Consider the following 19,115-nt stretch of genomic DNA (forward strand, 5'->3'; position numbering starts at 1 on the left):
GCCTGGCGTGCTGTGATTCATGGGGTTGCAAAGAGTTGGACATGACTGAACACTGGATACCCAGCCATCAGAAAATGGTATTTAAGTAGATCCTGAATGGGAAAAGTGAAGAAGAAAAGAGTGTTTTTTTTTAAAGTAGGGTGCCATTTTCCAGGGCAAACTGTTGTAAGTAAACTGGGAGGATCTTTTGTATCAATTCCCTGTGCCCATTGAGGGAAGGATGGGGCTTATGTTAAAAGTAAAATGGAACCAATAAATACCTTCCCTAGAAAATTTTTCAAAGACTGAGAATCTATAAATTTCCTATGAAAGAGTAAATTTTCTATTTATATTTTGCATAGAATAAAACCTTAGGAAAAATATAATTTGGTTCTCTGAGAAAACAAAGGCTCTATTTATATCTATTATGATGTGTGTTTTTTTCCCCCAATCACCTGACCTAAATATAACTGAATATTCTGAATACAGTAAGTAGATTCTATGAGACTAACATTCTTACATATTTACATTACTCTCAGCTATTTGCGGCTTCCCCTGTGGCTCAACTGATAAAGAATCTGCCTGCCTGGAGACCTGGGTTCAATCCTAGGTTGGGAAGATCCCCTGGAGAAGGGAAAGCCTACCCACTCCAGTATTCTGGCCTGGAGAACTCATGGACTGTATAGTCCATGGGGTCATAAAGAATCAGACACAACTGAGCGACTTTCACTGACTCATTCAGCTATTTGAGTTTAGTTAGCAGACCCTGAAATTATACACTGTCCAGTGGTTTTCTTTGGGGCTTTTTCTCTCAGTTTTGTGTTCAGTGTTGAGAACATTTTTTTTTTTCCCTCCCAGTATGACAAGTATATTGCAATTCAGTTGGAGTTAAAGTGGATCTATTATCCTAAGATTTAGTTCTGTTATTTAGAGCTTAACCTATTTTATTTTTTTATCTGTCTATAAAGGATATAACACCTACTACAGAGTTGTGAATTGCAACTCTGATTTCTGAAGTACATGCTACTTGACTTTCTGTATAGTAACAGTGGGGGAGAGGTGATGCCTGCAGCTGTACCCATCTCTTCTTACTGCTGCTGATGCTGGCCATCTGCTCACTGTAGATGACTTCTCCTTGTGCTGAATCCCAACAACCCAGTCACTGAAAAATCCATATGCTGGGCTCACCCATTTGCATGTACCTGCCTGTTTCTATCAACTACGGACTCTCAGGCTCAAAAAACATACATATTCAGTTTTTAACAAGAGAAGTGAAAGAAAATCTTCTATCTTTGCTTTCAGATACGGTTTTCTGCAATTTAACTGAAACCTAAAGGAACTTACACAAATAACTTGGTGTTCTGAGCTCTCTTGATACTCTTGAGTATCATTGTGTGTAGTTCTTTTTTTTTAACTACAAGATATTCTACATTATATATATATATATCATATCACATCATATTATATATATGATATATAGTGTGTGTGTGTTTATATATATATATATATAATATTGACCACCTGGATTGCCAGATCTTAATTCCCCATGTTTAGGGATTGAACACACACCCTCAGCAATAAGAGCACAGACTCTTAACCATTGGATTGGTAGGGAATTCCAGTGTCTTGATTCTTAAATCAGAAGTTGCCAAGTGTGAAAGGGTTAGTCACTCAGTCTTTTCCAACCCTGAGATCCCTTGGATTGTAGCCTACCAGGGTCCTCTGTTCACTGAATTCTCCAGGCACGAATACTGGAGTGGGTAGTCATTCCCTTCTCCAGGGGATCTTCTGAACCCAGGCATTGAACCCGGGTTTGTAAGAAGACTCTTTGCTGTTTGAGCCATCAGGGAAGCCCAGAGGTTGGCAAACTTTCTGTCAAAAACCATATAATAAATATTTGAGAATTTTCAGCCTTGACTGTCTGTCACAACTACTTATCTCTGCTTTTCAAACAAAGGCAGCCACAGACCACATGTGAATAAATGAAGTGAAGCTGTTTCAATACAATTTTAGCTATGGTCACTGAAATGTCAATTGGCAATTTTAAATCATTTGCACTGGTAACAAACTATTTTTTTAGCCTTTCAAAATTGAGAGTCCCTTGGATTGCAAGAAGATCCAACCAGTCCATCCTAAAGGAGATCAATCCTGGGTGTTCATTGGAAGGACTATTGCTGAAGCTGAAACTCCAAAACTTTGGCCACCTCATGTGAAGTATTGACTCATTGGAAAAGATCCTGATGCTGGGAGGGATTGGGGGCAGGAGGAAAAGGGGATGACAGAGGATGAGATGGCTGAATGGCATCACTGACTAGATGGATGTGAGTCTGAATGAACTCCAGGAGATGGTGATGGACAGGGAGGCCCGGCGTGCTGAGATTCATGGGGTTGCATAGAGTCGGACATGACTGAGCGACTGAACTGAACTGAATGTAAAAAAAAAAAAAAAAAAAAAATTGCAAGCCATAGAGAAATAAGAAGTGACCACACTTGGCCTATAGGCTGTAGTTTCTAAACTTCTGCTCTTAAGTCCAGTATCTAAACCTCCAGATCTCTCACTTCTTCCATCAGAAACTTTCCAGTCTACACTTTCCATTTAAGGACAAGACAAACACACGAAGCATCACTACAATCTGTTTCTACTAGAGAGCACAGGCAACCTTTTGAGTATTAAATATCAATATTTATGTATGTGATATCTCTTTTGGAAGCATACCTTCATCCTAGAAACACTGAAGCTCTCTGTACAACCTTCTGCATAAACAATACATCTTATTTCTCTGATTGAATATTTTGAGTATTTTTTTTAAGATGGTAAGAGTCAATTCCGCATTGTGATCAATGCAAGAAACATGCCATTTGCATGTGGCTCTCCAGCAACATCAAAGTAGCCTTAGATTTTTCAACATATACCCAATACGGGTGGAAAATCAATAGAAAATCAGGCCCGTAATGACTCCAAACAATCACACTGCTACTGTACATGCAGTAACAAATACAAGATCAAAGCTGTTAGAAATTAAGTTCTCTGCTACCACAGCATCATGGCAGTATTTTTCTGGGGAAGCCTGAGGATTACACAATTGCCTTGTCTTACGATATCTATTTTTTCCCTCTGAACTGCTGACAGGATTATCATTTGTAAATTTGCCATGATTAAATAAACTGTACCTTTAGAAATTAGTGCTTACCCCAATGAACTCTGTGACAAGGAAATCTATAAATAAATTGCTGAAGGTTACTTATAAAAGCAGAATGCAAAGATCACTCTTAAAAATTTTAATCATAAACGTTTTCCCAATATTTCCATCTTTTTTTATTATATAATTAATATCCCTGACAGGAAGTAACCATTCTATTTTTTCAATGGTAGAATACTATCATAGACAACTTAAAATCCTTGAGGTAGTACTACCATTCAGTGTCAAAGGATCCAGCTTTCCCAGCACACAATGCATGAACGATACCCAAATCACTTACAGGGCTAGTTACAGATCAACTGCATAGGTGGTCACCCTACTCCAGTACTCTTGCCTGGAAAATCCCATGGACGGAGGAGCCTGGTGGGCTGCAGTCCATGGGGTCGCTAGGAGTCGGACACGACTAAGCGACTTCACTTTCACTTTTCACTTTCCTGCACTGGAGAAGGCAATGGTAACCCACTCCAGTGTTCTTGCCTGGAGAATCCCAGGGATGGGGGAGCCTGGTGGGCTGCCGTCTATGGGGTCACACAGAGTCGGACACGACTGAAGCGACTTAGCAGCAGCAGCAGCAGCATAGGTGGTAAATAATAAAAGAGATAAAAAAATAAATATTTAAAAGCAGGGAAATAGAAAAGTAAATACATTTCCTTTGTCACTTACTCTCCAGTCACTCGAGTTCCTGAACAAGCCATACTCTCTCTCATCCTGTCTTTACCCATAAATGCTTACTCAGCTAGGAACATCTTCTCCCTTCATGCAAAGGCTGAACATCTACTGCAAGCCCAAAGGAGTCCAAATGGATTTGACTGATCTCTCCAGGCAATAAAGCACTCCCTGCTGAGTTTCCTTACTGTCACGTACATGTTGACTACTAAAGCCCTTACTGGATGGTTGCAATGAGTGTTGTACACGTTGGACTCGAATAGACAAGATTCTTTCACTATATTTGCATCCAAGTCACCTAGAACAGTGTCTGTCAATAAACCCTTAGTGAACACACAGATGAAATTACACAAACAAAGCAGCAAGAGAGGTGAATCTGATGCAGCCCTATCTGAATCTCCAATCGCCACTCTGTGACGCCTCCAGCTCAGTGTCTTCATTGCCAAAGTCAACTGGCAAACTTCTTCGGCAGTAGAAGAAAGGTAGTTTGGAGAGTTACGATAAACATTACCAAGAGTAATTAAAATATTAACAGCATTAATGAGATGATAAGTTACTGTTTGTGTGCTACTCTGCTCTGCTCCACAGACATTTTACTTTGCTTCCCAGCGTCTGCATGTGAATGAGGGCTCTGCCCTGCATGAATGACGTGCAACACCACTTACTGCCAGGCCTTTATTCTTTCCCCGTCTCCCCAAATTACTATCCAGCCAACATCAGCAAACAGGTTCTTTCCTAACATTCACACTCTGCTTGAGAAGGAGTTCTTATTCTGTGCTATTCTTGCACTCCTTCCAGTCTAAATCTAGCTTGTCAGGAAATAGGAGTGGAGCAGTTTGTATAATTGTTAGAATGGAATCCATTTCAAATTACTCATCATCCACAAGTACATTATGAAGAGAAAAGATAAAAAGCTAAGCAGAGAGGAAGAAGCGCAGTTATCAATGATGATTCATTTCAGGGTAATACTGAGGACTGGCTTATCTTCTGCTCTTCTGTAAATTACATTTGTGAAAGGGGAAGAATCTTGTTATATTTTACTTAAGTAATATAAGCGTGCCTTATACAAGTTAATGAGAATGACATAAAAGGAACAATAAATCGCTTTCTCAATGAAAATGATTATAACTATGTCCAAAGATGTAGCTTTTAAAATGATTAAATAACATTTTCATTTAAAAATAATGTTCACATTTTCGTTATTTTTAACAAGGTCATTGAAGAATCTTATACTCTAACGTAGTTAATATTAAACTGCAAAATAACACCATCTAATGTGTTGGTAGGAAATTTTATTTCATTTTAATGTAGAGGACACATTTTTAATGGCACTCTCAAATTTTTCCATAATGATCCATTCACGAGGCATTGCAAAAATGTAAGTTTCAAAAAGATACCTTGGGTGAATTTAAAAATTGAGTTTTTACTTCAAACATCACTGAAACTATCTGAAACATGCAGTATTATTTATAGCTTAAAGTTACAATCATTCCTCTAAAGATTTCAGAGTGAGTGAAGAATTCTTCTTTTAAATATATATTTCAGGTTAATCCATTTAAATTTTATTTAAAGTGATCAACTGAATTATATACATAAAAACTGTAAAATAACTACAAATAAAATTGGAAATTTGTTTACAGGCCATTATTTCCAACACATTTATCAGTTGTGTAATTACCACTCTAGCTATAATTGCAATAAATCATTGTGTCCAGGTAATCTTTATTTAAAAAGTTACAGTCAAAGAAATTACCACTCTATTGCCAGCTGTTCCTACTTTATAATAAGATGCATTTCATGTACATTAACATCCCTGATGAAAACAGATGGCAGTAACTCGTTTTAACATTTTTTAAAGTATTAATTATTTCAGTTTAATTTCTGTTGTGTTGTACAATGGACAGTTTAAAAGGTAACACGTTCAAGCTCAGAATGAATATTTGTAACTCATTTATAGCAAGACGATAAGTGCAATTCTACTGTCATTTAAATTAACTCACTCTGGATCCATACAAACTCATCATTATTGATGGCTATGGTTATAAAAATTATCTAATAATGCTGTATTTTGCAAAACAAGAAGGAACCCTAATCATCCTTAATAACCAAGCTGAAATATCTTCTGCCACATCTTAAAAGCAAAGCTCTCCAGGGAGTCAAATATTAGACACACATGAAATTTGAGACAGTTCTTAGCTATTTACCTTGTTAATGATAAAAAAAAAAAATTTTTCCTCGTTTTTGTAGACTACCAAAAAACTGAAAAAAATTATTTCAAGATCTGATGATTTTGAGTTTCTTAGTAAACTAACTGATGACTAATATTTAATATTTATTCAGTAGTTAGTAACTGGGCTAAGTTCTCTGCTTATATTTAACAAACTTCATATTTTATTGAAGATATATAAACTCATGACTAACAATGTGTTGAAAACAAAATCTCAAGAATTATTTTGGGTTTGGAAAATCTTGTTTTACTTAAATTATTGAAGAAAGATTAATGCCTGAAAACTAGTCTTTAAAATCTCTGTAACTGAATATCTAATGTTTGAAGTGCATCCATCCACCCACTCATCCGGTATATACTAACGAAGCGTCTATAGTGTGCTATGCATCTTCCTAGCCACTGGAGGCAGTGTGGTTGATAAAATCTGCAATACCTCTGTCCTCATGCAACTTATATTAGGGGCAAGGTGAGTCCTAAACAAATTCACAAGTAAATAAACAACATATACAAGTGATAATGTTTTCAATATTTTACAATCAGGATATGAGAACCAGAAAGCCTTAGAATAATGGTTGTTATTTTTTTGAAGATCTCACAAATTTCACAAATAAACATTTAGCATCTCTTCAGAATCTATGGAGAAGAACCTGAGACCCAGTAAGATATATGCTAATTAAATGGATGAGGCCAAGTCCAAACGGCTGTTCTTCCCCTTGAGAAAAGATTGAAGGTTTCTGGGAAAGAAAATTATTTTGGAAATTTTGGGAAGAGGGGCTTACATCATTTTTTAAAGAAATTTTCACTTGGCCTGGGCCTTTAAGCTTATTAACCAGTATCTGACTTTTCAGATCATCTCCCATTTTGTTTAATAAATCATATTTTCAAACTAGTGAATGAAAATTAGCCACTCTCCAGTAAGGATATTATGCATTCCAGAGTCTTATCAAGGAATGTCTCAGTAATTTCCACAATATTCCTTTTAAGTTACCTGCTATTATTTCCATTGTACAGAGAAGAAAATTTAAATTACAAGAATCTAAGTCATTTTTTCAACATCATATAGTGGTAACCATGTGACAGATGACATTTAAACCCCATCTCTGGTTGATTTCAAATATTACAATATACCAAACTTGAGCTATTTTATTAGTTCCAGTTGCAGCACTCATGAATCAATGAACACTTATTACTTAATAAAAATAAAAAAAATTCTGCTCAAAAAGTAAATATTGAAACTATAGCTTTAAATTCATATATGTAACATAAAGCAAGAAACTCAAAAAAGATGACTATAAAACAAAGCAAGGGGAAAAAAAAGCCAAAATATATTAAAGAACAAAATCCTTCAAGAAGGCAAAAGGTAAAAAGACACTGGTGAAAAAATTCCAACACTGGGAGAAGACAAGCTCAATAACCCAAATCCAAATGATGAAATGATCAGACATTTAAAAAGAAATAAACAAGCATGAAGACATGAACAAACACAAGGGACTATGGCCATAATCAATTTGATACATATTCATTATTGTATCCATCACTTGTGCATCATCTAGCAATGATAAAGAAGACGATACACACACGCACACATATAATTAAAATCACATTCTGCCTGGACTCATACTGTGTGAGGCATATGCTATCAAAGTGTCAGGCAAGTGACAGGTCATGATGACAGCTGCAGCAGGAACTTGATGGGGTGTCAAGGTCTGTACCAGAAAGAGTCAATGGGGCCCCCAGCCCAGGTGTATCCTGTGCAGTCAGGCTTTATATTGCTCACTGTACATGTTGTCAAGAAGGCAGGATAATTGACCAGATGATGGACTTAACCTGGAGTAAAGAGATCAGAATCCTAGTGCTGTACCTGCTCTCATCTCACTTCAGCTACGTGACTACCTAGCTTGAGCAATATATAAAAAGAGGGTTGGACTGGATAATCTTGGGAATCTTCCTTTGTGATTAAAATATTTGTGTGTATTTGTTAAATATACCTGTATATAAATGTGTGTATGAAATTTCAATGGTTTTCTTAAAACTGAAAAAAGTGAAGATATTACATGCAAATTATTTTTCTTCCCATATAGTGAAATACGCTCCTATAAGGACTCAGTGAATGAACTTGGTTACAATTCTGCTGTAATTTGTAACAGGATTTCATTTAAATCATGATGAAAGCTTATGAGAAAAGTTGAAGAAATTAAATGAATATGGAGCAGAAACACCTGAAAAAAACTTATTAAGAGGCTGGGGTGCTAAAGGAAGTAGGAACATAATTGAAGAACTTTTAATGTGCATTTTATGAGCACATTTGTTCTTGCAGAGGCTCATAAAGCAGAAAACTAGCCAACACCATTTCTTTAGTTCTGAAAAACAGAAAGGATCCAAATATACACTGGGCTATAAATTAATGACCATCATGGCTAATGTCATAGAAACCATTTACAAGGATCAATTGGAAAGCATCTCACATTTTGATTAAGGTAAATGCAAGGTATTTCTCAAAACTCACTTTTCTTTGATAATGCCATTTCTGTATTTCTAGCACAAAATAATCACATCACATGAACATTCCCCAAAGTGTATTTGACACTTTCAAGCTTTGAGAGAAATGTTGAATATTTAATGACACTGGTCATTAAATGGAACATGTATTTTCAACATTTGTAATGTTAACTAAATCTTAGTTTGAAAACATGTAGGGAATTTGTCCCCCAAAAGTTTTTACTGTAGATCATAAAACACTCTAGAAAGTAGCTTGATTATCAGGAAGGTAAATGATTATAAAATGAAGCTATAACATTTTGAACTATTATAAAACTGTTCAAGTTATCTATAAACCAAATAAACAGTACGATACTTTCTATTTATATCCTGAAGTTAAAGACAAGTAGGGTATTTATCAGGCTTCCCTGGTGGCTCAGATGGTAAAGAATCTGCCTGCAATGTGGGAGACCCAGGTTTGATCCCTGGGTCAGGAAAATCCCCTGGAGAAAGAAATGGCAACCCACTCCAGTATTCTTGCCTGGAGAATTCCATGGACAGAGGAGCCTGGTGAACTACAGTCCATGAGGTTGCAAAGAGTCAGACATGACTAACAAACACACAGGGTAGTTACTGAGCTTCCCAGGTGGTACTTGTGATAAAGAATCTGTCCACCAATGCAGGAGACGTAAGAGACACAGGTTCAATCCATGGGTTAGGAATATTTCCTGGAGGAGAGCATGGAAACCCACTCCATTATTCTTGCCTGGACAATAATTGCCTGGAGAATTCCACAGACAGAGGAGCTTGGTAGGCTACAAGCCAGAGAGTCACAAAGTCGGACATGACTCAGCACACTGAACAGGGTATTTATGATTTTAAGCTTCCTTCTTTGATTCAAGGGTTTCCCTGATAACTCAGTAAAGAATCCACCTGCAATGCAGGAAACCCTGGTTGGATTCCTGTGTCAGGAAGATCCCCTAGGCCACCGACGCCAGTATTCTTGGGCTTCTTTTGTGGCTCAGCTGGTAAAGAATCTGCCTGCAATGCGGGAGACCTGGGTTCAATCCCTGAGTTGGGATTCAAAACATAGAGTTTAAGTGTCAGAAAAATATCCTTTTAAGAGGAAGACTTTATACTACAGTATTAAAAAGACATGATTTCCAATCTTAATGAAAATAATCAACTAAAAAAGGATGCGCATAAAGGAAAGAGAAACTCACATCCTCAAACAGCTTGAATATAAGTATATAAAAGTTTATTAAATCATATGTTGAACATAAATATTAATAATTAAGAAATTTACTGATATTGACCAAGCAAAAAATCATTTCAAGAAAAATAGAAATTTTGGGTTTTCAAGAGTTACTGCTATAAGTTTTACATTATGTATTCTCTTTCAAGTCAAATCAGTTTTAAGAAACATATGTGTTCATGACAACTTCTGGCAGCTGCAGGAGAAAAGCAAAATCAAGACCTGACAATCACTATTTTCAGTCTGACTTTACAAAAACTTTCTAAAGTAATCTGGGTATTTGTTCCAAAAGGAGTTTAACATGTGAGAGCAAAGATAACTATACAAAGGTCTAATTAGAGTATACTTTATCCTTCTATTCCAAATGAAAAGGAACAATCTCAATAGCTATGGATTTTCCAGATGCAAATGAGACCAGTACCACCTATCTCCTTTACCCCTGGTTTCCCCACCCTGAGAAGGCCTCATAGACCAAGGGTTAATAGAAGAGGTATTTAAATTGCTTTCATTTGGGAGAAATCTTTTCTAAATTAATAGTGACACTTCAAAAAAGTTCACAATCTACTTCATGAAACCTGGTGGTAGGTTTCCTTACGTAACAACAGAGACCCTGCAGATGGTGTTTTAACTTTGTGTTTTCAGACAGGAAGATTATGCTGTGCCTATCCAGGACGTCTAGAGTAATCACAAGGGTCCTTGTAGCAGAGACGAGGAAGCCAAGAGTCAGGCCAGCAGTGACACTGAAGCAGAAGAGGGAGGGGAGCTGTGGGACCAGGAGCCAAGAAACAAAGGCAGCATCTCTGGGGTGGCCAGAAGTTCATTTGGATTTTTCTGTTACACCATATGGAAAAACCTGAAGGAGCCTTTTGGTCAATCCTATAGATGCTAGAAACGGCACAGAAATGAATTCTTCCCTGGAGTCTCCATGAGAAAATCAGCTCTCCCTATCATCTTGGACTTGTGGTCTTGAGAACTATAAGATAATAAATCTGAGGTGTTATAAGCCATTGGTTGCAGTTATTTTGTTACAGCAGCCATCAGAAACTAATATTTAAACTGACTATGCGGCAAACGAAACCCAAACTGGGTAATTTGGATTCTAGTTCTTCATACCTGTTCTCATATTTAGTCTATGCTACAATATCCCTGATTTCCCTGGTGGCTCAGACGGTAAAGTGTCTGCCTACTATGCAGGAGACCCAGGTTCAATCCCTGGGTCGGGAAGATCTCCTGGAGAAGGAAATGGCAACCCACTCCAGTATCCTTGCCTGGAAAATCCCATGGATGGAGGATCCTGGTGGGCTACAGTCCATGGGGTCTCAAAGAGTTGGACATGACTGAGTGACTTCACTTTCTTCACTTCACAATATTCCTGCATGATGACTTGTGCCATAAAGACAACGGAGGGATAATAACTATACCATAAATGAAATACTTATTTTTCATTTCATCATTAAAATAGCAAGTGCCTACTAATTATGTTTCTGCTTACAGCCAGTGAAGGTTAAAAGACACTTCAGCCTATCGTATGAAAACAGTTGTCAAAGAGTACCTTCTTTGAATTTACGGAAAGCTGGTTTTAATGGGTTTTGATTATACTAACTTATTAAATCCAGTAAAGAAAAATAGTCATTTGTTTTTTTTATCACAGAAATGCTCAGTGAGAGCTCTATTTTCAAATACAATATACAAAGAATGAAGTTTTAAGTGCTGTTAGGCTCAGCCATTGCCTTAATAATATTGAAGAACAGGTAGCACTGACAGAGATAAATCTCGTATAAACAAAAATTATTCAGAACAGCACATATTGTTAAAGATTTAAATAAACAATGTAAGTATCCATTGCATGTTGGCATGCCAGGCTCAGGATTGGACACAAAGATGAGCAAAACATGGTCTTTTTTTTTTTTTTTTCTTGGTATTCACATGGTCATAGAGGAGCCTCCAGATAAGGTAATAGAATATCTATTAGAAGCACCGGTTGTTAGAGCTTTTCCAAGGGAGGCTTGTGCAGAAGGTAAAATGAAGAAAATGCAGGAACTATTATAAATAAAAAGCCTGGTACAGGAGAAACCTCTCCACTCATGAACTTTTCCCTGACTCCTAACCAGAAGTCACCTGTGCTGCATTGGAATTTCTGCCAAAGTTAGCTGCTGTGACTTCAGAACACACAGGCGACACAAGCTTCAGTAAAACATGTTGTCTCTTATCTGCCCTCATCCAGATAGTAGGTTCTTGGAGAATGGGGATTTTCATGTTGTCTAACCTGTAGACTATTTTGAATAGTCTACAGGTTAAGAAGTTCCACACGATTTGAGGGTCATGTTTTGCCGGTTATAATTTTTTCAACACCTATTTTCGTATTTTATATTTACCCTTATCAGTGGTAACAAATGCATCTGCTGCTAAGTTGCTTCAGTCGTGTCCGACTCTGTGCAACCCCATAGACGGCAGCCCACCGGGCTCCCCTGTCCCTGGGATTCTCCAGGCAAGAATACCAGAGTGGGTTGCCATTTCCTTTCCAATGCATGAAAGTGAAAAGCATCTAGTTGTCACAAAAAGAAAGAGTGATTATGAAATATTCCAGTATTAAAGCCATGGCAAAGAAAGGTTGTCTTGAACTTTGCTACTTTTTTGGCGTACATTCTAGAATCAACAAGGAATAAGTCTCTGTAATGTTTCCACAGACACAGAATGTGCAAATGCTGCATGACTGCCTAAACCAGGATTGTTGAATATTTGAATTATATATGTTTCTTCCCTTTGAGTCCTATACAAGCTGAAAGAAGTATATATTATTTTATAAATCCAAATTGCATTTTAGGGGTAATACCTTAGATACTTATCAGTTACATTAATGAAAATATTAGCTCAAGCAGTGTTAAAAATTTTGGTATATAAAATTAGCTCTGGAAAGGTTCATTTTTTATTGTTACCATTATTTTTTCACCACGATTTCTTGATTGTTTGAGCGTAAAATTTCAGTAACCTTTATAACAACAACAGTAGGTTTGCACTAGGTAATCAGCCAATTTAGATATGCTAATATGGATTGCTAACATTAAGAAATACTTCAAATCTAATTGTTTTCCTGTGTGTCACTGGGATGTCACATTCTTATTTTCAGGGGTTTAACTAGACTGATTTGTTCTGCGTTCAGACACAAGCAGAAAATGTCAGGTTTCCAATTCAACAGACTACAAATAAATACCAGCATGTGTACGTGTGCACACACACATACAGACTCAATTGGAGGATTATTTTTTTTTCTAGATGAACTCTAGAAAACACAGGCTAAAGATGACTGGTTTCTGATGCTAATTGCTGTTCTGCAGGTATCATATCCTTCTGGGTCCAGGCAGTTATGACAGAAGAGGTGCTACTTCCATAATCGGCTCTGGCATGAGGGATGCGCGGCTGGTAGATGATGTGGAAAAATATGGACCAGACATTTCATCCATAATTGATTACAAACCTAATGTATTATTCCCAAAACCGCAACTCTAGTCATAGCTCATCCTTGTTAAACTATTTTTTTTCCTGTTGCTGTTTTGCTCTTCATGGAGCATTTCCAAGACTTTCTAAAATTAAACTATTAAACTAAGACAAAGACCTCCTGTAGTGGCTGGAGCTGCTGAGTGCCTATTAGGTGACAGGTTTCCCTCAAAGACCAACCTCTGTAAACCACACACGAATAATCCAATATCCACTGGAGGATTTAGAACATTAAAAGATCCAGTTTTACTTGGAACCGCATGGGATTCTTTTTTCCTTCATAGATACAAACATATTAACCTTTGAAGACAGTAGATGAATGACTGCATTTGGACTATGAAAAATATGTATCTGCTAAAATGCCAAATAGCTTTTTTATTCTAGTTTTTGCACTTGGCTATGTAATGTTTAACAATCTTTGTTAATTCTCTGCAGTTCAACTTAAACATACATTGTTAGCTTATGTCACTTAGATTATATAATTTTCCAGATATCTCTAAGAAATTTAAAACTTCTAACCTTGTATGCATTCTTCCTTTCCATTCACCAAGGGGCCAGGTGATCAAACATTTAACAATGACCAATGGGCCAGAAACAATCAATTTTACTCAAAAATAGTATGGAAAGAATCAGTGTTTGGTGTAGTAAAGGAATTAATAACTACCTAAAATTGCCTAGTTGTTGTTCAGTCACTAAGTCGTGTTCAAATCTTTGAGACCCCATGGACGACAGCATCCCAGGGTCCCTGTCCCACACTGTCTCCTGGAATGTATTTGCCAATTATATAGTTATGCATCTTTCCAGATGTGGTAGTTTATTTATTCAAATATTTACTGCTAAGTGTGCACTATGTTCCAGGCAATCTGTTGGGGATTGAGAAGTAGACAGTGTGCCAAATACACTCACTGACTGAGAGGCTTTACCACTTTACTGTAGGTAACTCAGACCAGCATCTTACAATCCCATCAGTGCATGATAAGAAAACTGAAGCATTGTAGAAAATGAGGTTTTTGCGGGGAAGGGGAGACTGCATTGATGCCTCAATGATGAGCAGGTAAGAGCCAGGTGAAGAAAAGACATATGGGTAGAAGTGAAATGACTCCCAGGAGAGAAGGGCATATGCAAGTGTCTGGAAGTGAAGGACAGTGTGACACATTTATTGGGTTGAAATAAAAGGATGTTAGACTGGAATACACAGTGGACAGGAGACACTCTAGAAAAAAACATTACTTGGGTGTCTGTAAGAACTAATTTTTATGGATATGTTAAGCAAACTAAGAAATTCAGACTTTTCCTGTGGGCAACCAGAAGGCAATGGCACCCCACTCCAGTACTCTTGCCTGGAAAATCCCATGGATGGAGGAGCCTGGTGGGCTGCAGTCCATGGGGTCGCCAGGAGTTGGACACGACTGAGCAACTTCACTTTCACTTTTCACTTTCATGCATTGGAGAAGGCAATGGCAACCCAGTCCAGTGTTCTTGCCTGGAGAATCCCAGGGATGGGGGAGCCTGGTGGGCTGCCATCTATGGGGTCGCACAGAGTCAGACACGACTGAAGTGACTTAGCAAAAGAAGATTACAACAATTAGATTTGCAAGCTGGAAGTGCAGCAAAGAGAATGAAAATCATCCCAACCAAGAAAGAAGTGACTTGTAGTCACTGCAGTTTCTGTTGTGGAATTTAGCTCCATTCAATACGCCTTCAACCAAATACATGGTTGGCAACATTATGAAGTAAAGACATGGCAATTGTCTCCTGTAAATAAGACTTTGGGAAATTTATATCATCCCTGTTACTATTAATTCCATAAAAATTAAGCATGCACAAATAAATAACAAAGAAATAAAATGCTAACCTTCTTTCATTCTGAACTATCTTCTTCACCTTTTCTCAGGGACCATTTATAGCCATTTCATAATTTTGACTTATTAACACTTGAACCATATTAATAGATAATATTTTAAAGTATGTAGCATTTCAAATCATAATTATTATTTTTCATAATGGATAAAATAAGGAAATTGGGATAATAAAACTTCAAACTATTTTTAGAAGTCTGAAAACATGAATATGTATGTTTACATGTGTTATAGATCAATCTATCTAGTTTTCTAGGCCAAGTCAATAATTTTCATTGCTCCAACAACCTTAAATATACAGTCATATTCTTGAGCTTATAGAGAACAGCAAATTAAAATATTAGATTCTTACATATTATATATTTATGCTATTCTTATTTTGTAATTACTAACTCTGTGAAACTCAATATTTGTTTCTGACATCTCAGAGGTTCTTTAAAAAATTAAGCCTGTCTTCAAGTATATTCTCTGCTTCTTTGGGCAGTCATCAAAAACTATACACACTCACAGTGCACTATGAATTTATATATGTAACAAAAAAGTGCTGACAGAAGAAAACTGGACTACACATACCTGAATTCATTATAGCAACGGTAGTCCTTACCAAAGTAGGATTTAAAAGGCCATGGAGCAGCTCCTCTGGTGTCCTAACATTATTGATACTACTCATATTTTTAAGTCAGACACTTTTGCAACAGGGTATATGCCTTCGGCATTGCTACTTTGCTGTTGCCATTAATATTTTTTAAACGTTCTTGAATGATGATATGGGATCTTAAAAAATACAAATAGAAGATGTATCAACAGTTCCAAGTATCATAACTATAAGGCCGGCTGCAAGAGCAAACACCACTCCTGGATAACCTTGTCTAATAAATCTCGTAAACTGCAGCAGGCACCATCATTCCTATCTGCCTGCCTCTCCTAGGTTATTTACCTATTATTTATCTCTCAGGTGTACTGTATGCTTATTTATGCTTTATAGTTTTCAAAAAATGCTTGATATACTTTATAGAAATATGCAGGTCAACTAGATAAAATGTAAAAAGCAGTAGGAAATTGACAGAGAGAAAGAGGTAGATTCTGGTTGTGACGGCAACAGTAAACTAAATACTATCATTCTGGACACCTGAATAGGTCAAAAACCAAAGCCTTCTGGTCCGATCATAGATTCAATACATCAGATTGACTTCCTTGGGAACTGTCTGTTTCAAAGGTAAAATAAAATCTAGGTCACAAATCTGAAATTTCCTGATTTTTACTTTACTATTATATTTTCAGTGATTATTTACATTTCAAACCTTTATTTTCAAAAGGTGACATTGATATTTTTCACTTCTAAAATCAACAACTAAATTGTTCTCAGTTTTCCAAGCCAGATGGCATTGCAACTGTCTTTTTCAAATAAGGTATAATGAATCTAGTGAAAAAAATCTGTCTTTCAGAGTCTAATTATAAATGCAAACAAGAGGGAAAACACATTTTTTTATCCTCCTCAATAAATACTTGTAAGTAGGAAACATTTCTAATACCTAAAAAAAAAAAAAAAAAGGGTCAAAGATTTTCATGGTGTTAATCAAGGATCCACTGCTAGATATGATTCTGAATTGCTTATAAAAACAAGGTATTTTCCCTTTAATTTCTCTGAAAATTTGCAATCAATGTTTAAGAAAAAAACAACTTTTTACCCTCACTTCATATATCAGGGAAGATCCCCTGGAGGAAGGCATGGCAACCCACTCCAAAATTCTTGCCTGGAGAATCCCATGGACATAGGAGCCTGGTAGGCTACAGCTCATGGGGTCCATAGAAACTGTGTCAGGCATTCTGAATGTACATAATGTTATATGATTAGATAAAAGATAACCGTATGAGTGAACACCGGAAGATCCTTCTTAAAGATTATATAGATTCATGCTGTATGCAGGTATTAATCATTGCTAGAAGACGGAGGACCATTCCAATTTGAATAAAGTCCTGAAGAATGAGTAGCTCTTAGGCAGGTTGAGAAGCAAAGAGGAGGAGAAATTCTTAGAACAAAAATTAAAGGAAGCCACAGTGTATATTTGGCACCCCACTCCAGTACTCTTCCTGGAAAATCCCATGGATGGAGGAGCCTGGTAGGCTGCAGTCCATGGGGTCGCTAAGAGTCAGGCACGCCTGAGCGACTTCCCTTTCACTTTTCACTTTCATGCACTGGAGAAGGAAATGGCAACCCACTCCAGTGTTCTTGCCTGGAGAATCCCAGGCACAGAGGAGCCCAGTGGGCTGCTGTCTATGGGGTCACACAGAGTCGGACACGACTGAAGCGACTTAGCAGCAGCAGCAGCAGCAGGGGAGATCATCTTAAAGTATCGTACACAGAAAAAGTTGGAAAAGTCTCAAAGCACTGTGTAAAACAGAAACATCTGAAAGAGTTTGAATTTTGGAGGCAAACCACAAAGGCAGAAGCTATCCAGGAAAAGACTGTCCACAGGTTTTGTTAAGAAGTTATTTTAATAATCAACACTCAGAGGAAACATTAGTTTCCACACCAAGCCTTCCTATTATTACCTGGTCTCTCCTTGAAAATTTTTAAAACTTCCACATTTACACTAAATCACTCTGTTGCTCCTAAAACCATTTAATTGCTCACATGTGTGTAAGCAAATGACAGAATTTAGTGAGATGGGAGGATGAATTAATTTCCAATGAGTCACCTCATACTTCTGCTTAATAATTAAATATTAACTGCAAAGCAGGAACACAAAGCAAGTGACTAATAGCTGGCCTTATCTTACTATAAACCATGTCTGACATTTACTGAATGTCTATTTTATACTAGGCTATATGCATTTATATATCTCATTTATATCTCATAGCAGCTTTTTGAAGTAGCTTATTGATATATTCACTTACAGGTAAGTAAAATTAAACCTCAGAGAAGTTAAGTGAATTGTAAAGGTTGAACCCAGGATTTGAACTCAGGTCAAGTCTCTGCACAACAAGGCTATTAGTCATTCTGCTAAAAAAACTAGAGACTTTTTTAAAAGGATTTTTCTTGATTAAAATCATCCTTTCAAAACATCTGTTTGAGAATGTGGTTGGTAAAACATTAATTCTACAGTTGTTCAGCAACCACTGGGAAATAAAATGTTGCAAAATATTCAAATGCTCATAATAGAAAAACGTGTATAAAGAGACTATGAAATTAATTTTATGTAAAAGATGTATTTCATGCTTGTAATGTATATAGATAGTATTTGCATTTTCACTGAATAAAAGTTGTTGACAACATCTTCGCAAGTTCATAGCAAAATCCCTTCTTGAAAATTGCCTGCGGTAGGGCAACATTACACTCCACACTTAGGTTTTTCTGCCAGAATGATACAAAGTTACAAGTGTCAGACAACCCTCCGAAGTATTCATACTTTAATCCCAAAGCAACAGGCTAGTTTCTCTGGAGTAATATTTTCTCAGTTGATTTTGGTTTTCACTATCCTTACTGTGGGCATTTTCATATCACAAAGTCATTACCTCCTCACTGCTATAAAATTGCTTGAGTATGATTATTTTCTCCCTCGAGGACGAAAGGTACACTATTCAGTCTTCTCCTTTTATCAATACCTGTCTTTGGTGTCCTGTACTGAAACCGAGCAGGATCCTGTGCAGCTCATGGGCACAGAAGTGTTTCTGTGTCCGTGTCCCCCAATCATTGTTTGTAGGGAACAGATTCTAGCCTCCATGACCTTCCCTGAGTCCTGAAAGACAGATTCAAACAGTTGCTAATTAGGGAAGAGAGAGGAGGCAAAACAAGGGAGGAGTAGCCAAGAACAATAGCGCAGCCTTAGGACAGGATCCTGGTTCTGCCTCATTTCAGTTCAGTTCAGTCCCTCAGTTGAGTCTGATTCTTTCTGACCTCATGAACTGCAGCACGCCAGACTTCTCCGTCGATCACCAACTCCTGGAGCTTGCTC

At 37.1% G+C, this 19,115-nt stretch overlaps 1 non-coding gene and 1 pseudogene across 1 annotated transcript; both read left to right on the plus strand.

Moving 5' to 3' along the window:
* Positions 1 to 19,115, plus strand: part of LOC106700638 (dnaJ homolog subfamily A member 1-like) — a 125,460-nt pseudogene that overhangs the window by 40,674 nt on the left and 65,671 nt on the right.
* TRNAS-ACU (transfer RNA serine (anticodon ACU)) lies at positions 10,958 to 11,029 on the plus strand. The gene has a single exon. It is a non-coding gene; the product is annotated as a tRNA-Ser (tRNA).

Source organism: Bos mutus, chromosome 27, assembly GCF_027580195.1.
Source record: "Bos mutus isolate GX-2022 chromosome 27, NWIPB_WYAK_1.1, whole genome shotgun sequence".
In the NCBI taxonomy this organism is placed as follows: Eukaryota; Metazoa; Chordata; class Mammalia; order Artiodactyla; family Bovidae; genus Bos; species Bos mutus.